Raw genomic sequence first — 7,526 nt, forward strand, 5'->3', positions numbered from 1 at the left:
CCTTTTGCATATTCTATGAGCAATTGATGAAAAAAGTCAACTAAAACTTGTCAACAAGGATTATAGTAAAACATAAAAGAACTGCTCCAACACATATATAATCCTAAACATAAGTATCTATACATATAAGTATTTATTGAGATCATTGTATTTTGTGAAAATAAGGAAGTCAAATCTTTGAATTAACACAATTTATGGTACCACTGCCTTACGAAGTCCATTCATTCGAGTATTTACGAAGTCCATTCAAAAATTTCTTCAAGGTTCAAAGTTCAAGCAATTAACATGTAGCCTAAAAAAGCTCAGATTTGAAAAAGAGATAACCCAAAAATGTAGAGTATATATCTCACATTTATATATCCTAATTTCTAGACATTGAAATGACACTTTATAGCATACTATTGTGAATTCAGCCTAAAATGCTATAAAAAAGTATTGATGGTTATTTTTGTTAAAAATGGAAACTAGGGCCAAATTCCACTTTGAACGGCGCCTTTGGGGCTAGATAATTGTTTCATTGAATTCCTCTTTTTGAGAGGACCAAAATTGATCTAAATATCATCAAATTTGGATAAGTAGAAGTGGAATTTCGAATTTATGTTTCTCTCATGTAAATTATTTACGTCGGCCTCAACTATATGTCAGCTTAAGAAGATCAAAAGTCACATCCCCTCAACTCCACTAAATTGTATATATAGAGGAGCATTCCCTCTCATTTGGGACACATCAATCAAAAGAAAAAGATATCTTTGTGGCAGCGAAGATCAGTCCTTTGTGGTGGAACGAATGGCAGACTTTCATTCAAGAGTTATCAAGATCCAATGTGAGAATAAGAGATAGACCGGATCAGCTGGTCTGGGCATATGCTGACTCAGGATCCTACTCCCCGAAAGCAGGTTACAATTTCCTAATGTCGAAAAAAGGATGGGAGGACCCAGGTTGGTGGGCGAAACCTTTGTGGAAATTAAAATGTCCTAAAAAAGCCAGACTGTTCTTTTGGTGTGTGCTAAAACAAAAGATACCAACCTGGGATGTTCTACAAGCAAGATTCAAACAAGGGCCTGGAAGATGCCCTCTTTGCAAAGCTGACTCGGAGACCATCTTTCACCTTTTCATGGGATGCCCCTTCTCTAAAAGGGTGTGGGAGGAGGTTAACAAATTACTGAAGAAACATCTTAGTTGGGATGGGGGATCCATAATGTCTGCTTGGGAGCAGTGGTGGAACCATTCTTCAGGAGAGAACTTGAGGAATCTCCCTCCTATTATCTGTTGGGGAGTATGGTTAGCCAGAAACAGAAGCCTTTTCAATGACAGTACACTTTCAGCAGAAGCTATAGCTATTCAAAGCGCAGCTATTTTTTCCAGCATCCCTGTTCCAGAGGACTCAAAGAAAAAGCCACAGAGCAGGGAGGAACAAATAAGAGCAGGCATCCCGTGGGCCTATTTTGATGGGGCCTCACAGAACAACACTGCTGGGGCAGGGATAATTATACATTTAACCGAATCTCACTCCTTAATGGCTTCAGTGGGTATTGGTCCCGGAACTAATAATTATGCCGAACTTTCAGCTCTAAAACTTCTCCTCTGTTGGCTTATCCATAGACACATCTTCGCAATTCAGATTTTTGGAGACTCCTTGAATGTAGTGAAGTGGGTAAATGGTAACAGTAGGTGTCAAAATTACATGTTGAGGCCACTTCTTGAAGAGATATTGACATTAAAACAGTCCTTTAATGTTTTTTCAATTGAACACATCTACAGGGACAGAAATGAAGTCGCGGACAAGCTATCTAAAGATGGTCTGCAGCAGGCTGTGGGCATATGGAAAATGACTGAAAAAGTGCAAGATCAATCCGTGTGTCGGATCTCCCCCCTTATGCATAATCGCTGCTGCTTTTTCCTGTTGTTGTTTATTTTCCTTTTCTGTATATAGTCGCATGTCTTTCCTTTTTGTAATGGACAAGTAATTCTGGACACTATGAACTTATTGCCCAAGGTATGCGGGCGTCACTATTTTGGTGGGCTGTTTTCCTTTCAAGGAGGCCCACGGAACTGTACTGCTGTGGTTTCAAGTCATGGTCTGTATCACAAAGACTGAGGCTTGCGCTTGGTTCCCAAAGGGGAAGCACCCTGTATCTGGTACAGGGGAACTGAAAGGTTTTGAAGATTTTGGCTATTTCAGAGAAGCATGATCCTTCTCTGGCTTTTTTGCTGAGGGAGAAGTCCTCACCGAACTGAATGCTCTTTTGCATCTGCTTGTAACTTTTTATCTTTATATATAAAAAGTTCGCTTTTTTTCTCTGGAAAAAAAAATACTGAACTCATAGACTTGTAATTGAACTCTTACAACCATCAAATTAATTCATGCACTATCAAGAAATATCATCAATGATATATTTCCTTATAAAAAATTATGCCTCATACCTTGAATTCGACCTAGAGTTTAATGCACATTCCAATCATAAGAAGAACTAATCCCAGATAAAATGGGCAACTGAGTTAGAGACTACGCTTTTCCAACTAGCCATAGATTCGACAGCATTATGGTCTTTCTTGTTGCCCAATCACCACCGAGCCAGATTCCAGGGCATAAGGAGGTTTCTCAAGAACAAAAACAATCAGGAATCCAGAAAAAGATCTCCACCCCGGGCTATCAAGGGGAAATGTTGAAGATGCAATTGAACTCATCAACAAAATGCTTGATTGGGATTTTGTGTCTTGGAATGAAATCATTTCAGTGTTTTCCCAGCAAGGCCACAACAAGGAGACTCTGGAACTTTACTTTTAGATGAAGCTCGCAAGTTTAAGGCCGGACCAATTTACATTGACAAGTGGTCTAAATCCATGTGCCAACTTGATGTGTCCCCAGTGTGGTGCACAAGTTCAAGCTAAGGTAATCAAAGTGGGATTCGAATCAAATGCCTTTCCAGAGCTTGCTCTTATTGAAATGTATGTTAAGTGTGATAGAAAGGAGGATGCAATCCAAGTGTTCGATCACATTTGCGTGCCTAATGTTTTCACATGGAATTCTTTGGTTGTTGGATATGCCCGATGCAGTAGGTTAGAGCGTGCAAGGTAATTGTTTGATATGATTCCTGAGAGGGATGTGGTCTCTTGGAGTAAATTGATTGTGATTTACACCCAACATGGGTATAGTGAGGAATCCCTCCAATAGTTTCGTGAAATGCATAGGTCTAGCATGAGGCTGAATTATATTACCTTCAATAGTGACCTCAATGCTTGTTACCTTACACTCCATTCAGCAAGGAAGACATCTACATGGCTTGATAATCATAAGTGAACTTGAATTGGATGTATTTTTCGAGAGTTCCCTTGCAGACATGTATACTAAATGTGTTGGAGTATAGATGATGCACACCTTCTATTTGATAAAATGGTTATGTGAGATGCCATTTCATGGACATCAATCATTACGAATTTGGCACCTTAGAGAGTGCACACCAATTATTTAATATAATGCCTACAAGGAATGCAGTTTCTTGGAATGCAATGATGGCAACGTATGCCCAAGTTGGGTATGGTGAGAAAACCCTACATATTTTTAGAGAAACGTTTTTGGCAAGAATGAAAATAGATTGGGTCACCTTTGTTAGTGTTTTAAGTTCATGTGCCCATTTAGCGACTTTGAAGTAGGGCAGGCAAGTCAATGTACACACTATCAGAAGTGAACTCAAGTCAAAACAGGAAGCCACCTAACTTGAAGACTACCATGCACATTGAACTGGTGGGCCATGCAATCTGGCGAAAGCTAGCTGCTGCGGGGTTTGAACCTGCAACCTGCCAACGACAACACCCACATATGAGTTTGCAACGAAAGTGGTATTCCTAGTGAGAGATTAGAGTTTGCAAGGGAAGTGTTTGTTAAAATTCCACTAAGAATATGCGTTGAGGTAGTACAAATGGTCTCACTCTCGAGTTTGCTCCCCAAGTTTAACAAAGGGTGGATCAACTGCACAAGTAGCACCAAATGCCTCTATATTCAGACATTCAATTTTATTTCAAGTTGCTCAAAGCTCAAACATAGCTTTGTTCTTATTAAATATCCACTTAAGATGTCATACGATTGTCGCGTCTTATCAATTTACAATTTGGCACATAGCAGTCGCGAAGAATGTTTACGAACATCCAAAATCATTGTAGCCTCTTCCATCTTTTTCAAAGAAAACTTTCACCAAGTTGGTAATATTTCTATTTCGAAAAAAAATGAAGACCCCCTCTTCGGGTCTATAATGTATTTTGTTATTGGAATGGTTCATGGCTATTGTCAAAGCGTTGCAATATTTGTCAGATTGGTAAAAATCTATGCAAAATAAATGTTTTATTGCATTAATTGCATAGATATGGACTTGAATTCCATCTGCGTCAGTGTAACTCCTTCCTGGTTCTGGTGCAAACAAACATATTATTAGAGTGGCACTTGAATTCTGGCACTCATATCAAAGTGGTGGTTCCCTGATATTTTATATTGTGAATGGGTGACTGAAATATAGGACTCTTGACCCGCATGCAAAAATATTTCATTTCAAGGATTTGGTGATATACCCAATGTGTATATTGTAGACTAGGATGTATACGCAGTAGCTATCGGGATTCGACAATGAAGCACTAGTCATGTCTTCATGACCCAAATGCAAGAAGTTTGAACCCACATGTCCAAAATGTCATTTTTGGTATTTGGATAGATATGTAGTATGTATATGTAGTAGGCTGAGTATATATATATATATATATATATATATATATATATATATATATATATATATATATATCTCGGTGGTTGTGGACATACAATGAAGTACTAATCAAGAACACTATGAAAGATAGGCTACTACAGTGTCTAAGCAATTATTCAACCTCTTGTCTTGTCGAGAACCAAGAAAAAAAAAGTATGAACAAATAAATTGAATGCATATATATTTTGAGCCATAATTGTCCTACTTTTGGGTTGATTTGATACGGACCATTGTAGACTTTGCAATCGAATGGAGTAGTGAAGTTGAATGGGGAAGTTTAGAGTAGGTAATGAGCATAGGATGAACGTTGCCATCATATCAAAGGCAAAATCTTCCCATCGCAGGCTTCAAACCCAGGTGGATATACAAAACATACATGGGTATTTGCTTTTTATTCTAGGAAGTATATATTGTCTTAGCATGCCTTAAAATGATGTGGTAACTTTCAAGACAAATAAGTATTAGCCTTTGCTATCTTTTTATTCTGGCCTTTTTGGGTTCATGGCTGCCTCTGGTCTTCTCGATTAGAGTGTTTTCTAACATAGCACAGGGCACAAGGAAATGCAGTGAAAGTTGTGGGAATGCCTCAATTCCATATCCTTTCTATATCAATTCAAGGCATTGTCAGCTGGATCGATTCAAATTGCAATTCTATAACAATACTGTGAGGATTTAAGTGAACAACCTTTACTATAAGTTTCTCATCACATGGGATCATCATCAATCCTCTCTAATCTTCCTATCCTAAAAACCTCAAGGGCTTCAGTGTCAAAAGGCATGAAGAATTATGCAATTTCTGCCAGCAACTTTCTCCAATTATCTGACTGCAAGAGCACTCCAGATTGTCTGTTGAAGTGCAATATTCCTTATATGCAGAGCCGCAATGAGCAGTGCATGTTTGATAGGACATTTTGCTATCCCTTTCTGAATGAGACAATATGGCACCATGGAGATGATGACTTTGCTCACTTCTCCTAGTTGCAGTGCCAGAGCTTCATTAGTTGGATACTCACACCCATATTGACCCGTTTGGATGCAAAGTGTGGGCTAAAGTGGGAATTGGGTGTTATGGGCACTTTTTGATGATGTTCACTATGACCCCAATGTGGTCTATCAACATGTCGTAGATGTAACTGACAATGTGAGGTGTGCTTCTAAAGATGGCTATCAAGGAGATGAGTTCTGTCAAGGCACTGGATACGTAAGAGTATGCAAAAAGCATGGTGAGAAGTCATACGATAAGGACTGTCGAAGAGATCACAATGCAACAAAGAGAATAGTCCTTGCGACTGGGCTTGTGGCTTCGTCAACACTTGTGGCAGCAAGTCTTATTGCACTTGCTTTACACAAACAACATAGATAATCTAATTTTTGAATTAGACAGTCCAGTGAGGAAGCCAACTTGCAAACCTTTTACCTATGCACTCTGAAGAATTCAAACTTGATCTATTCCCTTATAAGATGTTGGAGAAGGCCACTAAAATCTTTGCTACTACAAAAAAAAAGTGTGGACATAGTGCTTGTGGGACTATATATGCTGGGAGGCTTACTGATGGTCACCTTGTTGCTATAAAAGGGATCCATTTTGGGAGTTCTCATGGAGTAGATCAACTATTAAATGAAATTAATATCTTCTCAACAGTGAAACAAAATAAAACTTAATACAAATTCTTGGTTTTGTTTATTAACTGAATTTGTATCTACTTGAACCGAGGGTTTATATATACTAATGTTGATGAAGTGATGATATAATTGCCTACATTGTTTACCTTGTTGTTAAAGTATGTTAGAATTCTAGAACCAAGTCAGTAAGAAGCAGAGTTCATCTCTGTTCTACCTATGATTATCATATCAGGTTGAGTACTCCCTACTTACTGTTGTTATTCTGCTAGTATCAGATTCTGCAAATCAGTGTTCTAGATATTAGATTATTGCATATAGGGTACAAGAGCTATGTGCCATCATTTGCAGAGCAATGCATTCAAGCAAGATAAAGGGTTGTGAATGAGTTGAAGTCATCCACTCATCGGGTAGTGAACAAATTGGATAAAAGAGAGCAACAGTCAGATTCTCAGTTGGAGCACTCTAATGAAAACCATAATTCCCTAGACTCTATTTATTCTCAAGCATAACTACCAGATCAAATTCAAAGGTTGTACAAGATAAAATGACAAATGTTATAAATCAGTGCAATTCCATTTTTTTGAGCAATCTTATCAGATAATTGGCATTTAATTTAAGTTTCAAGAATAGTAGTTTGATATGCAGAAGACTGTGGACACTAGTATGGTTGATCTTCAAAAGTTCTATGTAAGATTAGGACAAGATATAGGGTAACTTCAAAAATTAACTTCACATACATAAAAGCAAATCACTGAAGTGGCTAGCATTGTATCATCTCAATTAGAATATTCAAAATAAAACAGATGACATTGGCAACGCAGTGACTTTGTCATTGGGTCAACAGAAACTATTACTGGATGACCAAAGTCTTGCTTTGCAAGGCCTTAATACTCATACACAAACTCAAGCTGAAGCCTTTGAATAAAGCAAGTATCAGTACAACAGCTTGCTGATAATGCTTGCCAGCACTAGCTTTAGTTCACTACTTACCAAGAGGAGCTTTAGCCAACTCATAATGGCCTAGCACAGAGCTCCTCTATGGTTTTGTCAACTCAGGAAGAATTTGAGTCAAAGAAATCCACTATGGTCATGGCTCAAAACAAGTTATCTTCATTGCAAAATGCCATTCTTCTTGAATCTCGGGCTATT

The 7,526-nt window shown here is 38.1% G+C and overlaps 1 pseudogene; it reads left to right on the forward strand.

The window, feature by feature from the left end:
- The first annotated feature begins 1,198 nt into the window (after positions 1-1,198).
- Positions 1,199-6,360, forward strand: LOC149191755 (uncharacterized; annotated as a pseudogene).
- Positions 6,361-7,526: the final 1,166 nt, after the last annotated feature.

This window comes from Pinus tabuliformis, chromosome 2_2 (assembly GCF_031772625.1).
Source record: "Pinus tabuliformis cultivar Carrire ecotype Pingquan chromosome 2_2, CPIR1, whole genome shotgun sequence".
Lineage (NCBI taxonomy): Eukaryota > Viridiplantae > Streptophyta > Pinopsida > Pinales > Pinaceae > Pinus > Pinus tabuliformis.